This window comes from Manihot esculenta, chromosome 16 (assembly GCF_001659605.2).
Source record: "Manihot esculenta cultivar AM560-2 chromosome 16, M.esculenta_v8, whole genome shotgun sequence".
Taxonomy (NCBI): Eukaryota; Viridiplantae; Streptophyta; class Magnoliopsida; order Malpighiales; family Euphorbiaceae; genus Manihot; species Manihot esculenta.
The window spans coordinates 17,713,733-17,728,969 of NC_035176.2; the positions used below are offsets into that span (position 1 = coordinate 17,713,733).

Genomic DNA, 15,237 nt, shown 5'->3' on the forward strand with positions numbered 1-15,237 from the left:
AATTATTAAAATTTAGATTTTTAATTTTATATATTTTTTATTGTAATATTGAAAAATATCACATATTATTAATTGTTATTGTATATTTTAATTATTTATAATTTGGTTGATATTATAAAAATATTATACAATAATTTATAGGAATAAAATGAAAAAAATTAATAAATTAGTGCTTTAAATTTATATGGATGTATATTAAATAAAAATTATATAAAGATATTTAACGTGATAAAAAGTATGAAAATTTTAAAAATAAAATGCTGAAATTTTTTATATATACTGATTGAAAATATTTTAAATCGGATTGAAATTGTTAAAATTAAGTTTTTAAGTTTATATAATTTTTTATTGTAATATTAAAGATATTGATTGTTATCTATATTTTAACGTGATAAAAAGTATGAAAATTTTAAAAATAAAATGCTGAAAATTTCATATATACTGATTGAAAATATTTTAAATCGGATTGAAATTGTTAAAATTAAGTTTTTAATTTTATATAATTTTTTATTGTAATATTAAAGATATTGATAAAATATTTTATAGGCATAAAAATTAAAAAAAAATTAGCATTTTAAATTTATATGAATGTATATTAAATAAAAATTATATAGAGATATTTAAAGTAATAAAAAATATAAAAATTTTAAAAATAAAATACTAAAATTTCTTTATATATACTGATTGAAAATGTTTTAAGTCGGGTTGAAATTGTTAAAATTAAGTTTTTAAGTTTATATAATTTTTTATTTTAATATTAAAAAAATCACATATTATTAATTGTTATAGTATATTTTAATGGTTTATAATTAAGTTGGTATTGTAAAAATATTTTCTTAGTGATAAATTATTAAATTTGATTTTATATCTACTGATTTTATGTAAATTTTGTAGTTTTTAAATAGGGATGCAAAGAATAATAAAAATAAATTGATATATAAGAAAAAGAGTTAATTATGAAGCAACGACGATATAGAAATATTTAATGTGATAAATTAATACAATAAATTAGTTTTTTAAATTTATATAAATATATATTAAAGAAAATTATATATCGATATTTAACCTGATAAAAAAATATAAAAATTTTAAAAATAAAAGGCTAAAATTTCTTCATATAGCTGCTTGAAAATATTTTAAGTCGGGTTGAAATTATTAAAATTTAAATTTATCGGTTTATATAATTTTTTTATTGTAATATTAGAAAAATATCACATATCTTTAATTGTTATTGTATAATTTAATTGTTTATAATTAGATTGGTATTATAAAATATTTTTTAAAAAAATATTATATATTTTACTTGATAAATTAATTTATAGAGATTGATGCGGATAAAAGTATTTAATATTTTTTAAAAATATATTTCTAAAATATCAATTTAATTATAAATAATTAAAATATAGGAGAAAAATTAATAATATGTGATATTTTTCTAATATTACAAAAAAAATTATATTAGCTTAAAAATCTAAATTTTAGCAATTTCATTCAAATTTTAAATATTTTCAATCTACATAGATAATGAAATTCTTATTTAATATATTTTCAATCAACATTTTTTTATAATATTTTTATATTTTTTATCACGTTAAGTATCTATATATAATTCTTATTTAATATATATTCAACTCCTATCACGGTATATCTCTGTATCGCCATTGCTTTATAATCAACTCCTATCACGGTATATCAATTTATTTTTATTTTTTTTTGCATCTCTATATAAAAATTTATAAAATTTATCTAAAATCAATAAATATAAAATCTCACTTAATTAAATTAGTAAAGAAGTATATTTAAAAAAAATATTTTTAAAATACCAACATAATTATAAACGATTAAAATATATATAGTAATTAATAATATGTGATATTTTTCTAATATTATAATGCCAATCTAATTATAAACAATTAAAATATACGATAACGATTAATAATATGTGATATTTTTCTAATATTACAATAAAAAATTATATTAATTTAAAAATCTAAATTTTAGCAATTTCATCTAAATTTAAAATATTTTTAATCAGCGTATATAAAAAAATTTTAAGATTTTATTTTTAAAATTTTCATATTTTTTATCACGTTAAATATCTCTATATAATTTTTTTCAAAATAGATTCATATAAATTTAAATCACTTATTTATTATTTTTTTACCCATTTTGATCTTTATAAATTAATTTATCAAGTAAAATATATAATATTTTTTTAAAAAAATATTTTTATAATACCAAACTAATTATAAATAATTAAATTATACTATAACAATTAAAAATAGGTGATACTTTTCTAATATTACAATAAAAAATTATATCCGACTTAAAATATTTTTAATCAGTATATATTAAGAAATTTCGGCATTCTATTTTTAAAATTTTCATATTTTTTATCACGTTAAATATCTCTATATAATTTTTTTTCAAAGTACATTCATATAAATTTAAATCACTTATTTATTAATTTTTTTTACTCACTTTCTCACTTTGATTTTTATAAATTAATTTATCAAGTAAAATATATAAATTTTTTAAAAAAATATTTTTATAATACCAACTTAATTATAAATAATTAAATTCTATGATAACAATTAAAAATATGTGATATTTTTCTAATATTGCAATAAAAAATTATATAAACTTAAAAATTTAAATTTTAGCAATTTAAACTCGACTTAAAATATTTTCAATCAATATATATAAAAAAAATTTCAACCTTTTATTTTTAAAATTTTTATATTTTTTATCACCTTAAATATGTTTATATAATTTTTATTTAATATATATTTAAATAAATTTAGAGAACTAATTTATCATATTAATTTATCACGTTAAATATCTCAACATAGTTATTGCCTCATAATCAATTTATTTTTGCTATTCTTTGCATCTCTATATAAAATTTATAAAATTTACCTAAAATCAATAGATATAAAATCTCATTTAATTAAATATCACTAAGGAATTATTTATTTTCAAAAATATTTTTATAATACCAACTTAATTATAAACCATTAAAATATACTATAACAATTAATAATGTGTTATTTTTCTAATATTACAATAAAAAATTATATAAATTTAAAAACCTAATTTTAGTAATTTTAACCCGACTTAAAATATTTTCGATTAGCATATATAAAAAAATTTCAGCATTTTATTTTTAAAATTTTTATAATTTTTTATTACGTTAAATATGTATATATAATTTTCTTTACTATATATTCATATAAATTTAAATAATTAATTTATTATATTAGTAATATATTCATATAAATTTTAAAAACTAATTTATTACATTAATTTATTATATTAGTAATATATTCATATAAATTTAAAAAACTAATTTATTATATTAATTTATCACGTATCGCCATGACTTCATAATCAACTCCTTTTCCTATATATAAATTTATTTTTACTATTCTTTGCATCCCTATATAAAATATACGATAATAATTAATAATATGTGATATTTTTCTAATATTAAAATAAAAAATCATATAAACTTAAAATTTTAATTTTAACAATTTTAACCTAACTTAAAATATTTTCAATCATCATATATAAAAAAATTTCAGTATTTTATTTTTAAAATTTTCATATTTTTTATCACGTTAAATATCTCTATATAATTTTTATTTAATATACATTCATATAAATTTAAAACGCTAATTTTTTTTTCATTTTTATCCCTACAAATTATTTTATCATGCAAAATATATAATATTCTTTTAAAATATATTTTTATAATATCAACCAAATTATAAACAATTAATAATGTGTTATTTTTCTAATATTACAATAAAAAATTATATATTTAGCTAAAGTATAGATAACACTTATCAGAATTAACTTGATTTTTCGTAAAATGTTCCTTTCAAAACTTTAAATTTAAAAATAGACTATTTTAATTATATTTAATAGGTGCTCTGAATATTAAATATCACATATTTATTAAAATATAAAATTATTAATGAAAAAAGTAGAATTTAAAATAAAATAAAATAAAATAAAAAATCATAAAAGATATTATTAACTTATGTTATAATTTATAGATACTTAATAATTTAATTATAAATTATAAAATAATTAAATAATTTTTAATTGACCGTTTGCTACTATTAAAATTATAATTTTTAAAAAATGATATTAAAATTATCTATAAAAAAATGAATATAAAACTCAATAAAGTCAAATAGATACTCTAAATATCTTGAACTTACTTATCACAAATTTTTTCCAAAACAGATAAAATTGATATTCATTAATCTTATATTTATTTTTTAAAATATTTCATATACTATTAATTAGGCAATTTTTTTTACCATTTTCAACTAAAAACTCTAAGAATTTTTTATTTTAATTTATTTCATTTTTAATAATTATTATTTAAGTCTAATCAATAATTTTAATTATTAAATTTATTTACCGATTATAGTCTGCCAATCTCGTCTCAAATTTTGTATTACTCAAATAATATTTAAATTTATTTAAATTTATTATTTTAATTAATAATTTATAAAAAAAAATCATTATCAATAATTTATAATTATATAAAATATTTAAATTTTATTTTTAATTATAGTAATATTTTAAATGAATAAAAGTTATTACACGTCTTTCTAAAAATGAATAAAACGCGTTTGTATTACTCAAATAATATTTAAATTTATTTAAATTTATTATTTTAATTAATAATTTATAAAAAAAAATCATTATCAATAATTTATAATTATATAAAATATTTAAATTTTATTTTTAATTATAGTAATATTTTAAATGAATAAAAGTTATTACACGTCTTTCTAAAAATGAATAAAACGCGTTTGTATGCATATATTTTTTTGACTGCATTTACAAGGGCTTATCTTAGCACTGGTCTGGAACTTACTGCAATCAAAGTAACTAGCCTGAAAGAGATTAGGAAAAGCATTAATTAAAAATGCTTTAAAAATAATAGTACTTTAGGATAGGATTGATTGTTAACTCTTACGCTAGGTGATACTGGAGTTCCACAAAAAAGAAGATGTGACTCCCCTTGAAAGAAGTAATGAAAGGGAAGCCCCGGGTCAAACCGCGTTCGTTCTTGCCTGTATAGCTTTCTAGAGCAGAGATCTAGCAACGCATTATAGGCACAGATCATTGGTATTGGATGTATGGTTAGGTTGTGCCGATTCAAATCTGCTCCGTTTTATGCATTGCAGAAAAGAGATCTCTTCCCCCTGCTTTAAAAAATGATGAATATGAAGTCCGTGGGGCTGCGGGTACTATGGATCCTCTGACTCCCAATCGGGTTGCCTTCCCAGGTCTCGCCGGTCTTGCCTGTAGGTCGTGATGTGCCTTGAGATGGCCGTCTCCTGTCCCCCTGCCGGTGGGGAATCCGCTCCCGGGTTGGTTGTCGCTCTGCTGCGTCTGGCCCGTCCTCTAGGCACCTTTGGAAGGCAGGGAGTGTGACAACGTACACGCTTCCCTTTACTCCATAGGGTCTTCTTACGGTGGATTGAATGTGGATTAGGGTGATTGCACCCCAGAATTTACAGTTTCTGATCCTGCAAAGATAACTGTGGAAATTATAATTTATGAGGTATCCAATTTCTTCTTTATGTACTGCTTTTCTGGCTATGGTTGTGATTTTGTTCTGTGTTAAGTAATTTCAAATTGGTCAATTGCAGAAGTGTATATAGAAAGGCAGATAGAGAAGCTACCAGAGTGCCATCAGCTTCCTCAAACCTTGAGATTCCAAAATCGTGGAAGATCCAATGGTGATGATGGAAAAGCTGCCAAACTTGAGAATGAAAGATGATAATGCAAGTTCCCTCTCTCTCCTTCTTCTCCTCCTCTTCTTCTTCTTCCATATCTTGGTAAATGGTAATGATATCATTTATTTTCTTGTAATAATTATTTTAAATTAAAAATTAATCATTTAGTTAATACAGCATCAACACAAGTAGTTCTCTCTCTCTCTCTCTTCCCTTTCTTTTCTTTTTTTTTTTTTCTTCTTTTCAACTTCCTCCATATGCTTTTTAGGTGATTGCATTATGCTTGTTTGGCATCATGGATCTACAATTCAACCTTGCAAATGCCCACTATGTCGTCGTCAAATTAAATTGTTGGTCCCTAGTGAAACTTCACAAAGGGAGCGTCATAACCCTGAGGTTGCTGAGATTTTGCAAAAGGTTCAAGCTTATAATCGTCTTTTTGGTGGACAAACTAATGGTCTCATTCAGGTTTGTGCATTTACTAGCTATGATATCTCTAGCACGTTATCATCTAGCTATTATTTCCTGGAGAAAAGAACCAGAACATGATCAAGATTTAACAACCAAAAATTGGAGTTTGATTGACACATAAATTTTGATGCTAATGAGGGTATGTCATGCATATAGTTTCTTTTCTTTTCCCCTTATCTCCTCACTCATTACAGGCTAAACAGTTCCCATATTATGAATTAAATATAGATTTACCTGCTTTTAAACCATCCAGTCCATATTCAACTTTATCATCCATTTTTCCATGCTGTATTTTTGTGCAATGTTGTTGCTTTCCTAAACATTGGATTTGCTGGTTTCTTTGCTGAAAAAGAGAAATTTGTTGTTTCACTTCATTTTTATGTGGTCTCAGTTTGCACTATTTCATTTAGGTTTTTTTTCATTATGTTGATGACAAGGGAGGCATGATTTACATTGTCATCTACTATATTTTCTTTTTCTTTTTCTTTTTTTTTTTGCTATTTCTCATCTGTGGATAACCTTTGTCCGAAAACTCTCAAAATATGTTGGTACTGTGATTTACAATGTCTTGCTGTTAATAACAAAAATTGCACAGTTGTGGGGATTTAACCTCAATCGTTTGTAGGTACCTTACCGAGTTTTACATTGAATTTGTTGGTGAGGTAAAGTTTCGCTTTGTGAGGAAATTGATGTCTATTTGTCTATTGATATCAATGTTACTTATTGCATTTATCATTTCATTGATATGCAAAACCATTTTGGAGCTTTACAAATAGTTTGAGATGCCAACCGTAGAAAGTAACAAACTCAAGTTTAGACTGTACTTTGATTTATTTTGTGGACCTGACCTTGTTCATATAATAATTCCCCTGTGCTTACTATGAATGTTTTATGTTTTTCTTGTATTTTTTTTCTCAAATGTCTTGTCCATTTATAATTGATTTTCATGGTTAAAATTTTGTCCAACTGAACCAAGTAGTTGGAGTTTTTGGCATTGTCTTCTTCCTTGGACAGCTAGTTATGAAGTTGTGAGTTATCTCGAACACAGACACACACACACATGCACAAATAGCAATAGAAATAGAAAAAGGGTGGAGAAGAACAGGGCTGATTGGTGATATTAGATCATACAGCAACAACCACCACCAAGCCTTACTCCCAAATTAGTTGAGGTTGATTATTTGAATCCTTTTTCGCCATTCACCGCTATTTAGACCAGTTCCTGATTAATTTTCGAATGACGTTAGATTACAACACACACAAATTTATAGGTTTTTTTATCATATATTATGAATTCTTTTTTCACATATATTATGAAGTAGCTATTTAAGTGTGATGCTCGAAGCTGATTATGAAACATGTATCCTCTTATCCACAGAGAATGCAAGACCTTCCCTTTCTGCTAAAAAGGTTGTTAAGGGAAATTATGGATCCTCAAAGGTCACTTCCTCTTGTCATCAGGGCACGTGTCTACATTGCAGTTAAGTAATTGGCAACTTTACTGTAAGAATTATGTTTTCCCTTGCATTGTAGTCTTTTAGATCTCACATAATGTTAAGGGCTATAGAAAGGCTTCATTCCTGAAAGCTTGTAGAAAGCATAAGCAGCTGCAATTTTTCTAAAAAGAATTACATGAGCATAAGTATTGATGTTAAGCATAATGGGTAGGAATTTTTGTTCAAGCTCGTGCTAAGAAAATAAGGATGTCAAGCAGCTCAAGTCTTGATTTCGATCAATTGTAGCCTAGTGATTTTCTATATAGCATGCTGCCATCCTGTTGGATAGCTTACATCTCCCTCTATGAATAAGTAATTAGGGTTGTGGGGCAAGTCCCTGTGGTATGGTGCAATAAAATAGAGCCATTAGGCCAAGTGGAGACAGTGTGGATTTATGTGAACAATTGTCATTAAGGAATATATATATATATCTTACTAATGTAGTATGGTGGGTTGAGTGTGGATTAGTGTGAACAGATGTCATTAAGGAACCTCTATATATATATCTTACCAATGTAGTATGGTGGGTTGATATGTTATGGTGGGTTGAGAGTGGATTAGTGTAAACAGATGTATTAAGGAATGGGTTGATATAGTATGGTGGGTTGAGAGTGGATTAGCGTAAACAGATGTATTAAGGAATCTCTATGTATATATATATCTTACCAATACAGTGGTGGGTTGAGTGTGAATTAGTAAGAACGGATGTCATTATTTTTATATACATATATATCTTATCAATGTAGTATGGTGGGTTGAGTGTGGATTAATGTGAACATATGTCGTTAAGGAATATATATATATATATATATATATATATATTAATGTGAACAGATGACATATATATATATATATCTTACCAATATCTTATGATGAGTTGAGTGTGAATTAGTCTGATTGCAACCCAGAATAGATGTAGTTAAGGAATCTATATATATATATATATATCACCAATGTAGTAAATGAAGCTTCTTCTTTTCTCTTATTCTCTTTTCATTTCCTATTTCATCCTCATATTTTATTCTCCTCAATTCTAATTCAATTGTGGTTTGTATAAAACATTTTCATTTGCTCTGGTACTTTATTTTTTATTTGTGTTACTTCTCTGTATTGATTGTTTACTATTATGTTTGTGCTGATATTTTTTAAAGAGTTTTTCTTATAATTTTTTTTTGTACTAATTTATCTTGGTTGAACTTGCTCTATAGTTGAGTGTATGATTTTCATCATTTGCTTCCATCTTTTCATTAAAATTCTCTTTGCTTATTTTTCTTTTAAAAAAAGCTATTGCATTACCTTTTGATTTACTAAAAGAGATCTCATTTGTTTACTCCAAATTAAGTTTATCAACTTTCTTAATTGGTGAAGTTAATTAATTAAAACTATTGTTAAGCTAAAGATTAATTTATTATGCTAAAAATTTTAACATGACAAGATTTTTTTTTTGGTAAAATCCTTCCATATTTTCTTTTCTGTAAATATTTTTCTTAACAAAACCCAGATTTCATTCACGCTTGCCTTTACATGATTTTACATTGTCATTTCATGAAAAACATAATTCAAGACTAATTTTACAATTATTTTTATAAAATAATGGGTAGTGATTGTGACATTAATTTTTTTACAATAATTGTTTTAAATTAAAAATAAATCATTTAGTTAATGTCGCATCGACGTAAGTATGATAATAATAATAATAACATAGGTTATAGAAAAAATTTTATTTAATGATTAATAAAATATTAATTAATTAATTAATTTTTTTAAACTATACAGATCTCATCAAAACAAAATGGATTTAGAATAATTGTGCTCATAGTACTTGAATTATTTGGTGAGTGATTAAGATGAAGCTTTTGTATTTTATTTATTTAATTATATATGAGTATAATATAATTTTTATTTATTTTTTTATAACAGGAACTATAATATAATATATTAGCATTTTTGCTTTTATACATGTACATCTATTTATTTTTAAATATTCATACTCTAAATATCTACTAATAATTATTTATTATTTACAATTATTTATATTCTAAACTTATACATTAATAAAATCAAAAGAGAGAAGACTATAAGAAACATGGAAGGAACTCAGATATATGACACTTCCCTATAATTTCTTTGTGTATTGAATATTAGCTTATTGTTTGCATGATATGTATTTTTTATTTTTTCACTTTTTAAGAATTATTTTCTTTATTGATGTATTTATATTTTGGAAATTTTTATTCTTTTAATAATTGTTATAATTTTGTTTACATTTTATAGATATGGATTACTTTTTATAATTAAACATAACATATTGATAACGATGACCAGTGGTATTGAAGTATTGATTTATGCCATTTATACTCATATTTTTATTATATTATCAGGCAAATGCAGAAAAGTATAAAGTTTTTGTACTCCTCTTTTTATTACACATTCCATATATTTTCATAGCAATTTGATCTATTCTTGTTAGAGAGAATTAAACAAGAATTTTGTAATTACATTATCTCACCATCATTGCATACAACATTACATTTTCTACTACAGTAAGTATAATTTTCACTATTTTTTCACCTTAGTGTCACTTTTAATTTTATTAAATTCTTGAACTAATTTTAATTAGTATACGAGAGTGTATGTACATGCAAGAATATCATGTTATATGGCATAAATTATTATAATAATATATTTATGTGTTTATATTTAATAATTCAATAGATGGTTCTTCAAATAAAAAATGCACAATCCATTTCACTTGCATAGACTTTAATCAACTTCTTGAGCGTCTGTAGCTGGCTTATTTTTGGTTTGTTATTCTTTGATCTTGATATTACGATAAATTTTTTTTGAATCATTACTTTTTTATTTTAATTTAATAGTGTATATTTGTGGTAATTTTTTTAAAAAAATTATTTACTAAACTTACGGAACAATGTCAGTTTTCTATTTATTATTTTAGTCAATTAAAAAATATATTGTAATCGGATTTTATTTATTTACAGATTCCATACGGTGTTGGAGCAAGTTTTTAGTTAATAAAATTAATATTATATTTTATATATCGTACTTAAAGACAAACAAATAATATTGATGAATTTATTAGAGAGGAAAATCAGTTAGAAACATAAAATAATATTGTCCCTAATTATATCATTGATATCAGTACCATTTACTAAGATATTGAAGATGAATTGGAGGAGAAAGAGGAGAGAGATGTAGCTTGCATTGATGCATCTCTCATCCTCTTCTTCGTTTTCAATATATTGATAAATGATATTAATATCAATGACATAATTAGAGACGATATTGTTTTCTATTTTTGGCTGATTTTCCTAACAAATTCATCAATATTATTTTCTTGTTTTTGAGTATTATATATAAAGTATAATACTAATTTTGCTAATAAAAACATGCTCCAACACTAGATGATGAAATCTGTAAATAAATAAAATTTGATTACAATATATTTTTTTATTGACTAAAATAATAAAGAGAAAAATGACATTATCTCGCAGGTTTGGTAAATAATTAAAAAAAAAAGCTACCACAAATATACACTACTAAATTAAAATAAAAAAACAATAATTCAAAAAAAAAAACTTATCGTAATATATAGATCAGAGTGTAAAAAAATAAAAAATAAGCCAGCTACAAACACTCAAGAAGTTCATTGAAGTCCATACAAGCGAAATGGATTGTGCATTTTTTATTTAAAGAACCACCCACTGAATTATTAAATATAAACATATAAATATATTATTATAATAATTTATGCCATATAACATGATAGTTTTGTATGTACATACACTCTCATATACTATTAATAAAAATTAGTTCAAGAATTTAATAAAATTAAAAGGGACACTAAAGAGAAAAAAATGAAAATTATACTTACGACAATAGAAAAGGTAATGCCGTATGCAATAATGGTGACTGTCGAAATAACGTATTTATAAAATTCTTGTTTAACTCTCTCTAAAAAGATATCAAATTACCATAAAGATATACAGAATGAGTAATAAAAAGAGGAATATAAAGACTTTACGTCTTTTTGCATTTACCGAAGAATATAATAAAAATACGAATATATAAAAAGCATAAATCAATGCTCCAATGCTACTAGTTATCATTGCCAATGTGTTATTTTTAATTATAAAAGGTAATCCATACTAATAAAATTATAATAATTATTAAAAGAGTAAAGATTTCCAAAATATAAATGGATTAATAAAGAAAGTAATTCTTAAAAGTGAAACAGTACTAATAGAAAATACATACCATACAAACAATAAGTTAGTATTCAATGCACAAAGAAATTGTAGGGCAAGTGTCATATATTGAGTTTCTTCCATATTTTTTATAGTATTCTCTCTTCTGATTTTATTAATTTGACATTTATCAATGTATAACTTTAGAGTATAAATAATTGTAAATAATAAATAATTATTAGTAGATATGTATGTGAATATTTAAAAATAAATAGTTGTACATACATAAAAGTAAAAATGCTAACAAATTGTGTTATAGTTCTATTACAAAAGAATAAATAAAAATTATTTATACTCCTATATAATTAAATAAATAAAATCACAAAAATTTTATTTTAATTACTCTCCAAATATCATGGGTATAATTGTCAATTCTAAATCCATCAAAAGATTTGTATAGTTAAAAAAATAAATTAATTAATATTTTATTAATCATTAAAGAAAATTTTTTTATGAGCATAATTTGCATTGATGCGACATTAATTAAATAATTTATTTTTAATTTAAAATAAGTATTGCAAGAAAAATTAATGTCATAACCACTACTATTATTTTATAAAAGTAATAGTAAAATTAGTTTTGTAATAAAATGTTTATGGGAATATATTCTCCATGAAATGATAATATAAAATCATGTAAAGGTAAAGCCTGAATGAAATTTTAGTTTTGTTAAGAAGAATATTTATAGAGAAAAAAATATAAAAGGATTTTACCAAAAAGAAAATAAAAAAAAGAAAAGTCTCATCATGTTAAAGGTTTTGGCATAATAAATTAATTTTTAGCTTAACAATAATTTTAATTAATTAATATTATCAATTAAGAAATTTATAAATTTAAATTGAAGTAAGCAAAGGAGATCCCCTAAGAAATCTCAAAAGATAATGTAATAAAAGCAAAAGAGAATTTTAATGAAAAGATGAAAGCAGGGGATGAAAATCATACACTCAATTATAGAGTAATTCCAACTAAGATAAATCGGTACAAAAAAAGTTATAAGAAAAACTCTTTAAAAAATATCAGCACACAAATAACAATAAACAATCAATACAAAGAAATAACACAAACAAAAAATGAAGCATTAGAGCAAAAGAAAATATTTTATAGTTGAGTTAGAGTTAGAATTGAGTAGAATAAAATATATGGATGAAATAGGGAATGAAAAGAGAATAAGAGAAAGGAGAATGCTTGTTTTACTACATTGGTGAGATATATATATATATATATATATATATAGATTCCTTAATGACATCTGTTCACATTAAGCCACACTCAACCTACTATATTACATTGGTAAGATATATATATATATATATATATATATATATATAGATTCCTCAATGACATCATTCAACCCACCACTATATTTGTAAGATATATATTCCTTAATGACATTTGTTCACACTTAACCCACCATACTATATCAACCCATCATACATACATTAGTAAGATATATATATATATATACACATATATTCCTTAATGACATTTATTCACACTAATCCACATTCAACCCACCATTCCTTAGTGACATCTGTTCACACTAATTCACACTGTCTCCACTTGGCCTGATGGCTCCATCTTATTGAACCATACCACAGGACTTGCCCCACAACCCTTTTTACTTGTTCATGGTGGAAGACGTAAGCCTAGAGAGTCTGTTCAGCTCACCAACTTGCACAACGTTTCTTTTGTAAGGCCTTTAGGTGTAGCGTATCTCCAATATGATTCTCTCTAACTTAGCATTCCATATTGTAATTTATTTAAGTTTTTGTTGTGAAGTGAGCCGATTGGATTGTTAGCTTGTCTATTCGCATGCTTGTTAGTTGGTATTGTAAAACAGACTTGAGATAACACCTGTAATCATTTTTTTTTATTATATTAATTGAATACTTTGAATGTTTTGCTCTTAAAACTAATATAGATAATTTTATTGATTTTGTTCATATTATCAGAACCCAAGAAATCTTGAAGATGTAATTATTGATTATCTTAATTGAAATTTTCATTCTCAAAATCTTTTTTCTAAGTGTAATTGTGTGATGGCTCGTAACATGTTAGAAGGAGATTCAAAAATGGATCATAAAGCTAGTTTTCAATGGAATTCAAGATGTTAGAATTTAGAGTAACTATGGCTATTTGATGATCTTGCAGAGCTTAGATCATCCTGGTATGTTGTTGATATGACTCTCTAATCTCTCACTGGAATCATGGAAAGTGTTATTGATTTATATAATATTTATTTTCTACTTTAAATAATTTATATATTTTTTACTCCATATTTTATATATAATTATTTTTAATTAACATTAATAAATATATAAATATTCATGAGGAAGCAACCTCATTTATAGGTAATCTTATATATAGATATGTATAATTCATTTTTTTAAACTTATTAAGTCTATCCAAAAATATATATATATATATATATATATATATCTTCTTCATAAATAGTCATCTAAATTCCAAACAGAAAATACAAATAGAGCAAGTGATGCAGAATAACAACTATATTTAAGAAGATATGCAGCATATAGTAGAGAAGATATTCAATTAATGAAAAAGAAAAAGAAAACAAAAATAAAAATTTAGATTAAATTATAAAATTAGAATTATTTTTACTATTTTACTACTAATAAAAAAATATATGTTCCACAAATTTTACATTTTAGTAGATTGGTTTTACATGATAAAATCAAACAGCCAAAAAATAAATTGATCAATTATTTAGGGAATGGATTCTCTTAATATATATATATATATATATATATATAGTATGACTTTAGTTTGTGGAGAAACTAATATATTGAAAAAAATGATATTTTCAGTTGATAAGGTAGGTTTTCACACCTTCTACATGATTTACTTGTAAATTTAGAAATAATTGACACATTAAACCATGTCTACATGAAATTCATTATATATATGAGGCCTTGTTAAAGTTGTGGAGAGCAACCACAATCACTCATTTGCTTATGCTTTATTTTTTAATATCCACAACCGAAGAGTTTATAATATTTTACTGTGGTTAGAGATACTGTTATATCAAAATTTCGTTGAATTTATATACTTTCCCTACTATTTATGTTTTATCTTCTCCTTTATATTGGTTGATTTAACTTCTCCTTTATATTGGTTGATTTAATACTTAATATAGATATTTACATGCTCCAGAATTTCTCTTCCACATTGTATATTTGTAATCTTTGACATTAATTTTGTTTGTCCTCCACACCTAAT

General features: G+C 23.3%; 1 long non-coding RNA gene across 1 annotated transcript; it reads left to right on the plus strand.

The window, feature by feature from the left end:
• The first annotated feature begins 6,033 nt into the window (after positions 1-6,033).
• LOC110607505 lies at positions 6,034-13,908 on the plus strand. Its single transcript, XR_002486728.2, has 2 exons — positions 6,034-6,233; positions 7,615-13,908. It is a non-coding gene; the product is annotated as an uncharacterized LOC110607505 (long non-coding RNA).
• Positions 13,909-15,237: the final 1,329 nt, after the last annotated feature.